Source organism: Camellia sinensis, chromosome 2, assembly GCF_055761805.1.
Source record: "Camellia sinensis isolate YWXY chromosome 2, ASM5576180v1, whole genome shotgun sequence".
Classification (NCBI taxonomy): domain Eukaryota; kingdom Viridiplantae; phylum Streptophyta; class Magnoliopsida; order Ericales; family Theaceae; genus Camellia; species Camellia sinensis.
In genome coordinates, this window is record NC_138962.1 from 147,192,626 (window position 1) to 147,210,425 (window position 17,800).

General features: G+C 35.4%; 1 protein-coding gene across 1 annotated transcript in view; it reads right to left on the minus strand.

Moving 5' to 3' along the window:
• LOC114311198 (acyl-[acyl-carrier-protein] hydrolase FATB2, chloroplastic-like) overlaps window positions 1–17,800 on the minus strand; it is a 292,813-nt gene that overhangs the window by 124,139 nt on the left and 150,874 nt on the right. The gene's annotated exons all lie outside the window — the stretch shown is intronic.

Below are 17,800 nucleotides of genomic sequence, written 5' to 3' on the forward strand. Positions count from 1 at the left end.
CAATTGGTATTAGAGCAGGTCGCTCTATTTTTTTTAAAACTTTTGGAGCGAGATCTTGCTTGATTTGTGATAATGGATTCAATTTGTGAAGGACATTCTATGGTTCGAAAACCCGTACTTGACAGATCTAATTATTCTTTTTGGAAAGCTTGGATGAGATCGTTTTTAAAATCTATTGATGAAAAAGTTTGGCAATCTATCATGAATGGGTGGACTGAACCAACGATTACCGTTGATGGAGTAACTTTCTCCAAACCAATTGATAAGTGGGACCCAACTAATTACCAAAATAGTAGCTGGAATAGTAAAGCTATTAATTCTCTGTTTTGCGCTGTTACGTCTGAAGAGTTTAGTTGAATTTGCAATTGTGAAGTTGCAAAAGAGGCTTAGGATATCTTACAAACTATTCATGAGGGCACTCATTCTATTAAATGCTCAAAACTTCAAAGGCTCACGTCTAGTTACGAAAACCTTTCTATGAAAAATAGTGAGACTTTTGATGAATTTTATGCAAAGCTGAGTGACATTGTAAATTCCAGCTTCAATTTAGGTGAAAAAAATACCAGAATCCAAGGTTGTTGGAAAAATTTTGAGATCCTTGCTCGATCAGTTCTAACCAAAAGTTACAGCTATTGAGGAGGCTCAAGATGTTGACAACCTCAAGCTGGATCATTTGGTTGGAAATCTCCAAACTTATGAGACACATAGAAATTTCAAAAAGAAACAAAAAAATGATATTGCTTTTAGTAGTGCTCATACAGTTGGAAAGGATTCTGATGAGGATTGTGAGATTGATTCCAAGATTACGGATGCTTTCGTAAAACAATTTAAAAAGTTTTTTTTGAAAAAGAATCCTAATCTTTTGGAATCAACTCATAAATCCAAAGGCAAAGATAAATTCAAAATTAATTCTATAACCCAGAAGAAGAAAGGAAAAATACAAGGGAACTCTAAAAGAGTTCAATGCTATGAATGCCAAGGATTTGGCCACTTTGCTCAAGAATGCCCTACTCGTTTGCAGAAGAAGAAAGCCTTCGCTATCACTTGGGATGATGAATCAGAGTCTGATAAAGATGAAAGTGACAACGAAGAATAAGGAGAAGAGGGGCATGAACAATTCCTTGTTTTCATGGTGGTTTCCAAAACTGAAGAACGAACAGAGTATTCGAAGAGGCCGGTTGAGAATGATACTGACGATGAATCCTCAGGAATTGATGATGAAGAGCTTCAACAAACTTATGAAAAGTTGGATAAGGAATCTCTTAACTTATCCAAATTGAATGACAAACTCGCTATGAAACTCAAAGCATGTGAAAGTGAGAATGTCAAACTGAATGAGGAGATTTCCGAGGCTAGGAATGATGCCGTCAAGATATCTAATGATCAACAAGCTCTTGGTGCAAAACTCTTGACTTGTGAGACAGAGAGGAATGAGCTACAGTAAATCTATGCAACGTATGAAGAAAAGAATGAATCTCTCGAGATGTCTCAAGTTTCCTTGGAAGAACTAATGATCAAGAAAGAGGAAGAGCTCAAGTGTGCTATGGCTACCATTGATCTTTGGAAAAAAGGATCAAAGACTTTGGACAACGTCATTGGGTCTCAACAAATGTGTTATGACAAGAGTGGCAGCTTTGGTGATAACAAAGAGCAAAAAGGGAGTGCATCTACATCTCATGATACAAGAACTCAAAGAAAGGGAGAATAAAAAATTCAATATGAGGATGGACTTCTCAAACTTCCTAGAGTTGGTAAGGCCAAAGAAAAGAAGGTACACTCTATTTTTATTTGTCATCATTGTGGTATGAGCTGCATGAGAGAATGTCTCACAGAGATGGAAGAAGTTCCAACATCTCATGGGGTAGGAGACACTTCTTTGGTAGTAATAAGGTTAAGGGTCATATTAGACCTCGTTATTTTGATTTGCTTGAAACCAAACATGAACAGAGGTTGTGTTTGCATAGACCTAGGAATAGGAAGTTGGACACCAAGTCGAGACGGGTTCCTAATGAAGTTGAAGGGAACCACAACGTCAAGACACCACCCAATAACCGCAATTCTCACAACTTTGTTCATACTAAAGCTGTTTGAGTGAGAAAACTTGACTTGTGTTAATTTATTTATTCGTTTTAGTTTTTGGGTTTCTGTGTGTTTTTTATTTTTGAGTCATTTAATGAGTGCCTGGTCGTTTTCTGTCTTGCTTTGTTTAAATAAATAAAATTTAAAAAATCCAAAAAGATATTCTTAGTATGGTTTTACAAGCTTGAAATTTTTGAGAAGTCCTTGGTACATATTGGAATTATTGAGAATATCCATTACATGTTAATATGTGTGTGCTTTATGTGGTCATTACTCATTTTGGAGTGTGTGTACTTTGATTAGTATGTCTCATTCTGTACACACTCTTGGATTAGAAAATATTGGAATCTTCCGCCTTTGTGATCAATTTTGTCTATAGACTTCTAACAGTGTGTCTTTTGCTTTTTTAGAGGAATTGACCTATACTAGCACATCATGGGTGATGTTGAGTCTCTTAACCACCTTCTATCTTTTTGCATCTCCACGGCTTTCCCCTCAATTCTTTGCAGTTAAGGCATGAGGAAAAGGCTACCTCAGAGGCACCAACCAGGCTATCCTTATTGTCTCCATGCTTCTCTGGTTCGATTTCCATACTCTTGAGCGTGTTAGCCGCCAATGAGTGTGCAAAAGAAAGAGAAAAGAAAAAAAAAAAAGAATTCATTGATTGAGGGGAGCCTCCGCTTTTACTCACCAAACACCCCTTGTTTCCTAGTGGTTTGACTTTCCTTAGTTATGCTTAGATTCTCTTGTCGGAGGTCCATCTTTCAGATCACTACTAGGATTTGAAATAAGTGTTTTTCGAACTCCAAGAGTCACGCATACACTTTTTTCATGGGATCTATGCTTTTCTCATAATGCATCACTTTCTTTTATGAGGAACACTTTACAGGCTGTGCACATTGTGTTTTCAAGTAATTGTGTTTCTTGGATAATCTTCTGTGTTTTAAGGTACAAATATGAAATTCCTTACTTGCTTCACCATATTTTGTTTTTGTCTTTTTCTTCTTGTTCACTATTTTCAGAGGTTGTGTTGCTTTTAGTAAGGGGGAGTTTGGTTCATCTTGGATTGGTTTGATAAGGGAGTTTGGCATTAGTTGGTTTGTGTGTTGCTATCCACTGCTTGTTTATTGCTTACTTCTCGCAGGTTATTATTTTTCCATAATCTTGTCCTTGCTTGTATGGTTTTTGATCTTGTTTTCATTGTTTGAGCTTCCTTCGTCAATTCATGACAAAAAGGGAGAGAAATGTTGTCGGGTGCATGTGTCTTAGGATTTCTTTATTCATGCTATGTGTCAGGTGCATGTGTTTTAGTTTTCATGTTTTCATGCTACATGTTCTTAAAATCTCCAATTTATATCTGTTCATATTTCCATCTCATGTTTCAATATAATCTTGTCATATGTCTATTGCTTTTTCATAAACTCTTGTGGTACTAATAGTTGTTTTGGAGATTGTGGCACTAATAACTGTTTTGCAAATCATGACCTTGAGAAAGAAGTTTATTTTTGTTAGCTGTAATGGGTTAAGGTGATTAGGATTTTATTTGTTAGGTGTGTTATGTCACAGCATTGCCAAAAAAGGAGATTGTTAGGTTTTTATTCTTGGCAATCCCGTTTGACAAAACTCCTTTTAGTTGTACTTTTATTTGCTCTTTTATTTTAGTGAGGCTATGAGTATTTAGATGTGAATCCAACCCGAATTGTGTCTTGCAGAGAAGTTTATGGTGTTAACTCTTTCATGTTTGCCACTTCGTTGACTATGTCGGGTCCGGGGCAGCACCCAGGCAGGGTCGAGGGGCAGCACCCCCGAAGCCAGAAGCAAAATTGCAGTCAAAGTTGCTTGTCCACTCGAGCGGCCATTTGTGCGCTCGAGAGAAGAACGTTTGGTTCTATAAGTTTGTCCTATCTACAAAAGTACTAGAAGTTGGGATTTTACGTTCGAGCGAACTTTCCTGCGCTCGAGCAAGATCTGCTTGAATGGCCATTCTTGCGCTCGAGCGGAGATTGCGGATCAGTTTTCTATAAATATGTGGTTTCATCTATTTTTAGGATTACGACTTCCAGATCTTTTTCTTGGATATTAGGGTTTATATCTGGAGGTTCTTCGCTAGTTTCTTTGATGTTTGTTTGAGTTTAACTCATGGTTTGAGAAGTATACATCAAAGGATTGTTTGTTTCATTCAATACAAAGGAGAGACTTGTTCTTCGGTGGATTCTGTGGAATTCGAGCCTAAAACTTTGGTGGATTCCAGAGTGACTAATCGTCGTTGAAAAATCTAGAAATCCCCTAGATGTTGATTTGTGATTATGTATCAATTTTAAGCAGAATATAACAATCCCAATCAAACAATCAAACAATCAAGACAAAGAGAACACAACGATTTAACGTGGAAAAAACCACAATTGGACACCTCCAACTGTGATCAAAAAACCACGGGCAAACAGCCACAAGACAATCCACTAAGAAGAATTAAAGGAATTACACAGGTATACTCTCAAATAATAAAAGCAAGATCATAAACCACACCAGCAATGATATGACGATGTAAATACCATGAACATACAAGAAGGGCAAATAGTGCATAGCAATATGCAAAACATATAGCCAGTCTCCCTTACCAAACATATCAAGATGAACCAAACTCCCCCTCACTAAAAGTAACCACAAACACTGAGTGAACAAGGAGAAAACGAAAAAATAATATGGTGGAGCAATCTAAAAATTTCAGATTAGTACCTTAAAACACACAAGACTATCCAAGAAGCACCATTACAAGAAAACACAATGTGCACAGTCTGTAGAAAATTCCTCATGAAAGAAAGTGATGCATTATGTGAAAAGCATAGATCCCATGATAAAAAGTGTGTGTGTGACTCTTGGAGTTCGACAAACACTAGATTCAATCCTAGTAGTGATATGAAAGCTGGACCTCCGACAAGAGAATCTTAAGCACGACAAAGGAAAGTCAAACCACTAGGAATCAAGGGGTATTTGGTGAGTAAAGGCGGAGGCTCCCCCTCAATCAATGAATCTTTTTCCTTTCTTTTTTTTTTTCTTTCTTTCTTATGCACATTTTTTCTTTCTTTTGCATATTTTGTCTTCTTCTCTTTCTTGTTCTTTTTCTTTTTCTTTTTCTTTTTCTTTTTCTTTTTCTTTTGCACAATCATTGGTGGCTGACACGCTCAAGATTATGGAAACCGAACCAGAGAAGCATGGATATAATAATGATGGCCTGGTTGGTGACTCTGAGGTAGCCTTTTCCTCATGGCTGGACTGCAAAGAATAGAGGGGAAAGCCATGGAGGTGCAAAAAGATGGTAGGTGGTTAAGAGACTCAACATCACCCATGATATGCTAGTATAGGTCAATTCCTCTAGAAACACAAAAGATCAATGACAGAAGTCCATAGAAAAAATAATCACTAGGGCGGAAGACTCCAAAATTTGCTAATCCAAGAGTGTGTACAGAATGAGACATACTAATCAAAAAAACACACACTCCAAAATGAGTAATGACCACAGAAAGCACACATATATTAACAAGTAATGGATATTCTCATCAATTCCAATATGCACCAAGGACCATTCAAAAATTTCAAGCTTGCAAAACCATACTAAGAAAATCTTTTCGGATTTTTTTTTTTTTTTTTTTTCAATTTTTTTTCTTAACCAAAGCAAGACAAAAAACAAACAAGCACACATTAAAAGACCCAAAAAAAAAACACACAAAAACCTATAAACTAAAATGACCAAACAAATTAACACAAGTCAACTTTTCTCACCCAAATCTTTTTGATCTTAACAAAATTAGGTCTAGCGGTCTTGGTAAATGTCGCGGTGTTGTGAACACCCTCATGAATCTTGGTATTCCGCTTAGACATGTAAGGCTGTCTCCTAACCCAAAAAATATTCGAATTTCTACCCTTTTGAGACACTTTCCCATGCAACTTATAACAATAAGGGCGAATATGACCATGCATACCACAATGATGACAAATAAAAACAAGGTGTCCAGGGTGTACCTTCTTTTCTTTTACCTTACCAACTCTAGGAAGTTTGAGAAGTCGATCCTTATGTTGAATTTTTTGTTCTACCTTTCCTTGAGTTCTTGTATCATGAGATGTTGAAGCACTCTGTTTTTGCTCTTTCTTACCACCAAAACCAATGCCACTCTTGTCACAACTCATTTGTTGAGACCCAATAATATCCTCCAAAGTCTTTGATCCTTTGTTCCAAAGACCAATGGTAGCCATGGCACACTTGAGCTCTTCCTCTTTCTTGATCATTAGTTCTTCCAAAGCAACTTGTGACATCTCGAGAGATTCAATCTTTTCTTCATACATGGCATGGGTTTGCAGCAGCTCATTCCTCTCTGTCTCACAAGTCAAGAGTTTTGCACAAAGAACTTGTCGATCATCAGTTACCTTGATGGCATTAATCTTGGCCTCGGAAATCTCCTCCTTAAGTTTGACATTCTCACATTCACATGCTTTGAGTTTCTTTGTGAGTTTGTCATTCAATTTGAATAACTTAAGAGACTCCTTATACAACTTTTCATAAGCTTGCTCAAGCTCTTCATGATCGCTCTCCGAGGATTCATCATTAGTAGTATTCTCAACTGACATCTTCGGAGACTCTGTTTGTCCTTCAATTTCAGAAGCCGCCATGAAAGCAAGGAATTGCTTATGACCCTCTTCGCCTTGACCTTCATTGTCACTTTCATCTTCATCAGATTCAGATTCATCATCCCAAGTGATGGCAAGGGCTTTCTTCTTCTTTAAACGAGTGGGGCATTCTTGAGCAAAATGGCCAAATCCTTGGCATTCATAGCATTGGAGTCTTTCGGAGCTCCCTTGTATCTTTCCTTTCTCCTTCTTGGCTATAGGATTAATTTTGAGTTTATCTTTGCCTTTAGGTTTATGAGAATGAGTAGATTCCAAAAGATTAGGATTCTTTTTCAAAAAAGATTTTTTAAATTGTTTAACAAAAGCAGTTGTAATCTTGGAATCTATATCACAATCCTCATCAGAATCCTCTCTAACTTTATGAGCACTACTAAAAGCAATATCTTTTTGTTTCTGTTTGAAATTCCTGTGTGCCTCATAAGTTTGGAGATTTCCAACCAACTGATCCAGCTTGAGGTTGTCAACATCTTGAGCCTCCTCAATAGTCGTAACTTTTGGTTGGAACCGATCGGGCAAGGATCTCAACATTTTTCCCACAACTTTGGATTCTGGAATTTTTTCACCTAAATTGAAGCTGGAATTTACAATGTCACTCAACTTCGCATAAAATTCATCAAAGGTCTCACTATCTTTCATAGAAAGGTTTTCGAAACTAGATGTGAGCCTTTGAAGTTTTGAGCGTTTAACAGAAGGAGTGCCCTCATGAATAGTTTGTAAGATATCCCAAGCCTCTTTTGCGACTTCACAATTACAAATACGACTAAATTCTTCAGGTGTGACAGCGCAAAAGAGAGAATTGATAGCTTTACTATTCCAGCTACTATTTTGGTAATCAGTTGTGTCCCACTTATCAATTGGTTTGGGGATTGTAACTCCATCAACAGTAATTGTTGGTTCAGCCCACCCATTCATGACGGATTGCCAAACTTTTTCATCAATAGATTTTAAAAAAGATCTCATCCGAGCTTTCCAAAAAGAATAATTGGATCCGTCAAGTAGGGGTGGTCGAACCATAGAATTTCCTTCACGAATTGTATCCATGATCACAAATCAAACAAGATCTCGTTCTAAAAGAAATTTTTTTTTAAAAAAAAAATAGAACGACCCGCTCTGATACCAATTGAAAAATCTAGAAATCCCCTAGATGTTGATTTGTGATTATGTATCAATTTTAAGCAGAATATAACAATCCCAATCAAACAATCAAACAATCAAGACAAAGAGAACACAACGATTTAACGTGGAAAAAACCACAATTGGACACCTCCAACTGTGATAAAAAAACCACGGGCAAACAACCACAAGACAATCCACTAAGAAGAATTAAAGGAATTACACAGGCATACTCTCAATTACCTAGCGAATCCACAACGCCTAATTGAACCAACCTTTATGTGCCTCTTCCAACCCCATCTTCACCACGGAATTGTCTTTCTGATGAGCCACTCCGGATTCCACCAAAGCTTCAGGCTCGAATTCTTCAGAATCCACAACTGAAGAATAACTCTCTCTATTGTGTATAACAAACAAACCTTTGATGTACTCTCTTTAGATCATGAGTTGAATACTCAATAAAGACATCAAAGAAAACTCCCAAAATATCCCCAGATATAAACCCTCGAAAACCAAAAAGAAGATCTGGAGAAGTACCCTTTTTTTTACCTAGTTTTGGGAGAAGACCAAGTACTTATAGAGAACCAAAGCAATCCTAATTTCAGAAGAAAACCAACTCTTTAATCAAATCTGGAAATCTGGGATCGCGCGGTCCGCTCAAGCGCCCTTTTCCCCGCTCGAGCGGAGACTTCAAATTCTGTGATTTCATACAGGCTCCACGCTCGAGCGTCGGTTTTTCCGCTCGAGCGGCAAATCACACCATCCAGTACTTTTTCAGGCGACTGCAGAGATGCTGAGAGCTTCCAATCCCCGCTCGAGCGCCCGATGCCCCGCTCGAGCGGACAGGCCAAAACTGGAAAAACATAACATGATCGAACAGGCAACTTATAATGCATTTTTGCATTTTGCTTCGGGGGCGCTGCCCCTCGACCCCGCCGTGGCGCTGCCCCGGACCCGCCAAGGGGCGCTGCCCCCTGGACCCCCGCGAGCTGACCGGGCAGCTCAATCCCCGTCATAATCAGCGAAGTGGCAATCTTGAAAGCATTAGCATCACAAACTTCTCTGAAAGGCTTGATTCGGGTTGGATTCGCTTCTAACAACTCATAGCCTTACTGAAATATAAATGCGAATAAAATTACAACTCAAAGGAGTTTTGTCAAACGGGATTGCCAAGAAATAAAACCTAACAGTCGTGATTCGACATCAGCGTTGTGGAATCAACGTTGGGCAAGACAATTCTGAGGTGAAGACCAGGCTAGAAGAGGCATATAGGGGACAATTCAATTTGGGTGTGGATTCACTAGGTAATTAAGAGTACACTTGTGTAATTCATTTATGTCTTCTTAGTGGATTGTTTTGTGGCTTTTGCCCGTGGTTTTTTTAATCACAATTGGAGGCGCTCCAATTGTGGTTTTCTACGTAAAATCTTTGTGTCTATTTGTCTTTGATTGTTTGATTGGGATTGTTATTAACTATTTAAAATTGATACATAATAACAAATCAAAATCTAGGAGATTTCTAGATTTTTCGCACATCATATCCCTAAACACTCATGTATTGCACTTGAGTACATTAACAACAAATTCTGAGACAATGGTTTCCATAAATTTGAAAGCATTCGAAACTCGACTACATATCCCAAAATATCAACTTACAAATCACCATTTTCACTACTAGAAATTCAACCAAATGGCTCAACCCAATCAAATTTAATCTTATCTTAATCTATTCCAAAATTCTTTATCTAGTTCGTTCACTTATGATTTGTTACAAGATTCCGAACTAAACAAACTCAATAAACAACCCTTTCCTTAATACACTTTACAATTCCCACCATAATATGACCACACCTATTTCCAAATACATACCAAGATAATTGGCCTGGGGCCTACTACTAACCTCACAAGTAGTCAATCAAACAAGTGGAACAACCCAACCATAACTAATTTTGTCTATCCCAAGGAAACTTAGAACTAGTTTTACATGTCCCAATGCCAACACTCCAAAATAATTTCTCTTAGGTCACATTGATCATCATCAAGGTCTCAACCAAATCGTACTGCTACAACAAGTTTAATGTTTAACTTATTCTACTTCCAAGAATCTTCATTTATACCCACTTCCATAAATTTGATTTAAAGATCAGAAATAATTAACTCTTCATTATAGCAAACTATTTGCTATGCAGCGTAATCTCTACCATCCTAATGTCACACTTACACTCGTAAATATACATAGTCGGTCGACCTAAAGTTCAATGCCAATTATACGGTTGATTTCTCACACAGTGGAAATTATTAACTTGCCAAGTAAGGTACAACGAATCCAAGTCACAAATATCTCCCAATTGGGTCATTCACGCCCCAACTTGACATATACATCACAATTCATATCACATAAGCACATAGCCACACAACACATAATGGTTTAATCTTCAAGGATTATTATTTGCCCCAAGAGCATTCCAAGAGTTCCTACTGGAATTGGCATTGATCATGCGCTTCTTCCAATAAGACTTCCAAGAATTTCCTAGGTTTAAATAATATCTTAGAAATTTAATCCTATATCCAAATAGCCACATAATCAAGTTATCAAATAGCACATAGCATGCAATCATTCCTTACTCATGAAGTAAACTCATTGTGGTAAAAATCACGCCCCATGAGCCCAAGATATTCATAACCGGTGAGTTCTGATACCAAGTTGTAACATTCCGATGATCTGAATAATAAAAGAAATTGATTCTTTATTTAATTTAGGAAAATTATAATTATATTTTTTAGAGAAAAATTTTAAGATTTAAATAAATACATATATGTAGCAAATTCTTGATTGAATCCATAAAATAGAATGAACCACTCTTCGACAATGCATTTCATTCACTTCATGAGAATCTAGGAATCTCATACATTTCATGTTCAATCACTACGTAGAATGAAGATGAAACATGCAAAAACATCATATTGAACATTGCTCAATTATTCAAATAAAGTGTCTTAAAGGCTTACATGTATAAGGGACATTGCCCTATTTACAACAAAAAGAGAATCTCGACCCAATACAAAAAGAGCCCAAGACTTTAAAAATAAACAAAATAAAATGAGCACCCCTTCTCTCATAGTCTCTCTCTCTCTCTTCCTTCAGTTCTCCTCCTCTGTTATCTCACATTACATTACATTTTTTTACCAACAATAAAAATAGAGGATGTAACCATCACAACCTGCCAACCACTCATTCTTAAGCTCTTAACCAAGCTGACCCAAATTGACATCAACATGACCATCCTCATTTCAGCCTTAAAACCCAAAAAAGTACCAAATCACTGTTAGTCTAGCAAAGTAACAAATATTACATAAACAATGATAATAAATAAATAATAATATTATATACACAAAAAAACAAGAGTAGGAAAATATAGCTGTGAGACTTTGGGAGTCGCGTTGTCACTGTCCTAAAACTACTTTTCCCCCCCTCTCGAAGGTACAACCAGAATGAATTTCAAGAGAAAACACATGTTGCTTACAATGTCTCTCATCTAGTGTTCACAACTACTAGGGAGGCTTGAACCATAACACGAACCAGAGTTGCCCAAAACATAAACAGTACATAAAGTATAGAGAACTCTCTTAAAACACTTCACTTTTATAAATCACTCTTCTTCACCATTTTCTCTTCTCTATGTAAACACTTCTCCAAGATAAGTATTGAAAAAGTTATATATTAAACCATATAACAAATTGTATTTGTATAAAAAAATTATTATGTAATAAAACTTGTAATTGAATTTGTATTAAAACTCATTGACTAATATAATGAATATATTAAATATTATTTATTTTTGTTAAAATATCCCTAGTGTCCCCCACTTTTAATAAAAATAAATTCTTTAAATATTTTCACAAAATTATAATATACCCCCACATTTTAAAACTATAATCAAAACAATATAAACTAAAATATATATAAATGGGCAACATATATTGTGTAATAGGTGTAGGTGCCTTTCGGATTTGAACCTCACTTAATGTTAACAATTTCCCTCTGAAGAGTCATAGTGAACTAAGTCTTAAACTAGACTTTTTGGACCAAAGGTCAACATGTCATACACACAGCATTGGTATTGGACAATAGTTCGCGGGTTAGTGCTTTTAATGGCCACACACTCTGATCTTGATTTTCCTAAGAATTTTAGAGACTAGCCCAAGTCCTACGGTCGCGACCTTACGACGGTTCCCACTTAGTAGAATCCTCCAAGGGTACAGTGACAGGAATGCATCTTGCAAAAGATTGTCTGCCTTGGATTCATTTAGGGTAAGAACCCTTCCTAACAAGTCACTCATCAACACTGGTGCCTTAGGAATGGATAAGAGAACAACTCTTGTGGTGTCTCCTAAAAAATAAAGTGCTGGAATTAAATCACACCATAAGGATTGTTTCTACCCATTGAACAGCCTCATGGGGTTGCCAATCACAAAGGTTGGGTTACTTCCTTAGGGCTTAGCCCATCCCCCTCGACAAATAAACATGGATCTAGCCTTGCTAGTGCAGAGGCAATAACTCGTCAAAATTATTAATAATATTTGCCTCAATGTTTGACTTCATAAGTCATAAACATTTTTGAGCTTCTCAAGCTTCAAATTTCATATATTAGCTGATCAATAATTTTCTCCATCACATGAAGTATCTCATAATAAAGTCGTTCTTATTCATTGTGCGCCACAATTTTCCCTTTTAGGGTTCATCAAGTAAATACTTTAAATCGGATTCATCATGCAAATATATCCAATTTTTTTAATGAAGGTAACATGGACTCGTCATGCAAATATGGTCCTTATATTTTTCTGAATTGAGGCAACATATTGAATTCGTCAAATATATTTGTTCCAAGTAGTCAATAGCCATACTATTAGGTATCACAAATTTTCGTAATCAGTAGTCTACTATTTTTTTTTATCAACAAAAGAAACTTTATTGATGAAAATCAAATATACAGAATACAGAGATGAACATCAATAAAGGGAGGCGAGTGCAAAAACATCATAGCAAACTAGACGATTCCAACCACGTTAGGACCGAAGAGCAAGCCAATCCTTTACTAACACTACACCAAGGCTAGAGAGAAATCAACCAAACAAACAAGTGAACAAAGGAAAATAAAACCCCCCAACACCCAAACCACCCAACAACAGGCCACCCAAACCACCCTCTTCCAAATTCGGACCTCACATCAAACAATCACAAATTATATAGACTACTCTTACCTAATCTAGGCCCCCTACATTGATTCCCCCATTGACAGAGATTTGATCTTCTCCTGCACTAGAATTGATTGCTCCATCTTCATGAAAATCAAAGAATTCACATATCCTAACAGGTTATGTGTTTCCTTTGTGCTCCAGACTTGTCACCGTATTAATAATCTTCATGTTATTTGTTATCAATCTGGCCTTGCCATATTCAAAAGAATCTGAATTGATAACTTCATCAAACTGGATTACCTCACCTCATAAGCTACCAATGCTTTTGAATGTGTTAGCATTCCATAAATTAAATAGAACTCCATAATAGCACAACCAAACACATCTCTCATGTTCAAAATTTTTCTCTTTTCTCCATTCTGTTACTGAATCACACCAATCATAAATCCACCCCTTCAGTTGATTATACCCCTCCTTCATAGCTTTTGTAGAATTGAAGGTTAGGACTACATTTCTACCTCCCCCGTTTCTAACTAATATCTCATCCAAACATTTCTTGTGAAATTCTTCTCTACATGCCGGAAAAGAGAAAACATTTTTGAGCTTCACTATGAAACTCGCAGAGAGCCATTCATTTTCTTACTCAAAAGCTTTCGTAGGTAAATAATCCTTCTTATCAGTAGCTCCTCTTTTTACTGCTTCAACGTAAGATTTCAGACCTCCAACCTACACATTATGGCTAGCAATCTCTTTACTACTAGGAACCACCAATTTATATATTTGGTCAGTGACCTCACAACCGCTAGGAGCCACTAGTTTCTTTTCATTTTCATGCCTTACATTTCGAATATATTTTAAATTGTAATAGAAAAATGTTCACATTTCTTTCAATAGAAACAATTCGAATCTTTAAAATATTCTTTTCTTTTTAGAAACACAAATAATCTTTTTTTAAAACCCACCAAATAACTTGATCTCATTTTTCACAAACTAAGAATTTGTACAAACAATTTCATTCACCACATTCCCATTCTTTTTTTTAAATAAAATTTTCAAAAGTAGATCCTGCTCTATGAAATGTCAGATGCTCCAAAAAAAAAAAAAAAAAAAATTTAAAATCCTTAATCCAATGTGAATGCTCAAGTTCAACACGTTAGCAAGACCACCACTTGAGCTTGCAAGCTCTTATTTAATATGATGCAAGATAACAAATTCTTGTAGGAAATGGATAGAAACATATGAGGCCAATCAAGTAAAAGGCATGTAATAGGCATCGTCAAACTGTTACGACAATCATACAAATAAATAGAATATATATCATGTCTCTACTCATAAGTCCTGACAAATAATTTTGATCTTCAGTCTAATGCATGAATAGGCTGGTAATAAGTGTCATAAATGCTTATGAGCTACAATTCAAAATCTAAAACGTTTCATGCATTCACTATTTCATAAATTGCATCAATAACATCACTAATGAATATAATTAGAAAAGCATAAACTACAAAGCATATCATAATACCATTAATGAATATAATCATACACTGAATCACATAAAATTGCATGGTCGTTCAATAACATTTTTTATTTTTTATTTTTACCTTTATGAATCAAATGAATATACTAGACTGTTTTATAATTCTAGTCTGGATCCTACATTTTCCTAAAACATTAGCTGGTACGAAAAATTCTAAAATAATTAATTACAAACTGCATTAATACAATGTAACTAAAGCCCTTAAAAATATCATAGCATCAAGCGTTTTGTATTCTAACAAAATTTATTTGATCTTAAAATACAAACTGAAAATCCTTTTTCCTTGATCATTTAAAACAGATAAAACCCAAAATAAAATGACAATAATTATGTCACCAATAATAATTATGCAACAACTCCACACTTACGAAAATAAATCTATTCTCAATTTGCAACTATAATCTGCAACAAATATACATATATATATATATATATTAATTTTACAAATAACCAAGGGCATAATAAGACCAAATCTCACCGTAAGAAAATTGGCTTTTACCAGCATTTCAAAAACGTCGCTAAAGCTATCAGAAACGTCGGCAAAACATATACTGATGTTTTAAAATTATGTCGAGAATGCGGCCGTCGCTATAACTTAGCAACGTTTTATAAACGCCGTACAAGATCTTTTGTAGCGTTTTTTTAAACGCCAACATAGAAGTTACTCTACCACAAATGACGTCATAGTAACTTATAGTAGCGTTTTTATTAAAACGTTGCTAAAAGCTTTTTTTCAACATAAAAAAAAATATCTAAAACTAATTAGAATTTTTTCCAAATAAATTTACAATAAAACAAAAACATCTAATCAAAACATGAATTCCTTCCTCAAAAAAAAAAAAAAAAGAAAAAAACCAACAAAAGCAAAATTCAAATCACTCAATTCACAAATAACTCAAACATTTGATCACCTTTTTAACACTCAAAATAAATTGGAACCAATTAGGCCATAAATACTTTTAGAAAAATACAAATTTGACCAATGGTAAATTATGACACAACAAAAAATTAAAAATATTTACAGACGAGTAGATCATGACACACTACTACTTCATGACATTAAGTTCACTTTCTGCCATGGCTGCTAAGGTGGCACTTAAAACAAAATAAGACATCTATGAGAATTGAACAAGTTGTTTGGATATAATAAAAACATTAGACATTATCAATAGCAACAGTATATCACAATAGCACTACTAAGATACTGCATTTATTTTCCAAGTCTAACAACAGCAACAAAAACAGCAATTAAATATCATATATAATATAATGAGAACTTGCCAGAGAACTATGTTGAACCACACCACATTCCATTAGTCAAGCATTAAATCAATTTAGAAGGCAAATAGTAGAATCAATTAAAGGACATCAAATCATAAAGTTTCAAGTGATAACTTGTGTAATAGGCATAGCATTCCGCCATGTGTTCACAAGGGGGCATCATTGTTATCAACTAATTCCATTCAAAAGAAAATTCATCCACTAGGAAAGATCAGAAGCGTCATCTTCAACTACCATTACCTATTACAGCCACAGAAGGAGGTAATAAGCACAATAACTTGCAGACTAAATTAATGATTCATCGATCTTATGTAAATAGGTTGCTCGTCATCAAAACGACCCAACTCCAGAACATCTATAACCCATCTATTATAATAAAAACTTTGAGTTAAAATATGATTTTTGTAAGACCATGAGAAGAGACTGATGCACGTGTGATATGGTATATAAATTTGATATAATTAGTAACATAAATCTAGATGCAAATGATACATTGGACATGGCATGTCCAACGGCATGACAGAATGCTACTGGAGTGAGGACTGTCGAGAGTTCTTTGTTGATTGGCTGTGTAGGTAGATTAGAAATCAAGTAAATAATGCAAGCCAAAATTTAACCTATGAAGAACTAATAACAAATGCAGAAGATGAAAAACTCATTGCTTGTTTTGGCAGACCAACAGCCCAACTGACAAGACCTAAGAAGCATGGACACGGACACGGACACGACACGGATACGATACGGATACGCTGACATGTTAATTTTTAAAAAATGCAGGACACGACACGTGGGGGACACACAAGAAATATATAATTTTATATATTTATTATATGTTATATATATGAATATGCCATTTAAAAATGATAAAAAATACAATATGACACTAATTCCTATAAATTTATATGGTTTTTGTTTTATTATTGTATCTTAAGTTGTTTTGTTTAAACTTATAATTAGTTTCACATGTGTTCAAGCGATTGACACGTGTGTCCTCCAAGTGTCCAAAGAGTGTCTGGGTCTTTAAAAAAATTTAAAAAATAAGACACACTTTGAAGAGTGTTGGACACGTGTCCTAAGAGTGTCGAAAGAGTGTCGGTGTCCGACACAGACATGACACGGATACGTCACCTTCTTAGAAGTGTCTGTGCTTCTTAGGACAAGACAATAGACCACACCAACCGGGAGATGTATAACTGAGACAAAGTTGCAAAAGGGGAAAAATGATCTTTTGGTTATCACAACGTTTGAGAGCTGCAAAGAGAGCTTAATAACACAATCTAACTTCACTATTTATAAGGCCCTAACTCATTCAGCAAAGGTAACTTACTATGGATATGGAAAATAATTATAAACCTTCCTGTTCAGAATATTGAAAATGACATTTAGGGTACCTGCATAGAACAATAAACTAGATAATCAGCAAATGAATTTCGTATGCAGCTATTAGTGTCAAGAACAATTTACTAAAAAAATAAAATATATATATAAATATATATGTGTGTTCAAAATAAAATATATTCTGCTCTATCTAGGGTTATATTGCTGGCCTTACAAGCTATAGATGTTCTATAAATTTTTCTTTCAATTTTTTTGGTACATCAATCACATAATATGTCAAACGCACTCCTACACTTGAACCAATCTCCAACCTAGATAACAAAAATGTTAGCTATTTGTTATCTCTTGATCTTCAATTTTCACTTCTCTATTAACACAATGTTCCAAGTAAAAATGTAAGATCATTATAAGTCTGAAAACAAGCATGTCAATATTACTGCAATAAACCTCATGCGCACAGAAGGACATATAAAAAATCATATGAAAAATATGCACAATATCCCAGAAGTTAATAAATGCAAGGAGCTGCAGAGGAGAAACAAATGATTTATCACATTTTGCCTCTCATTAT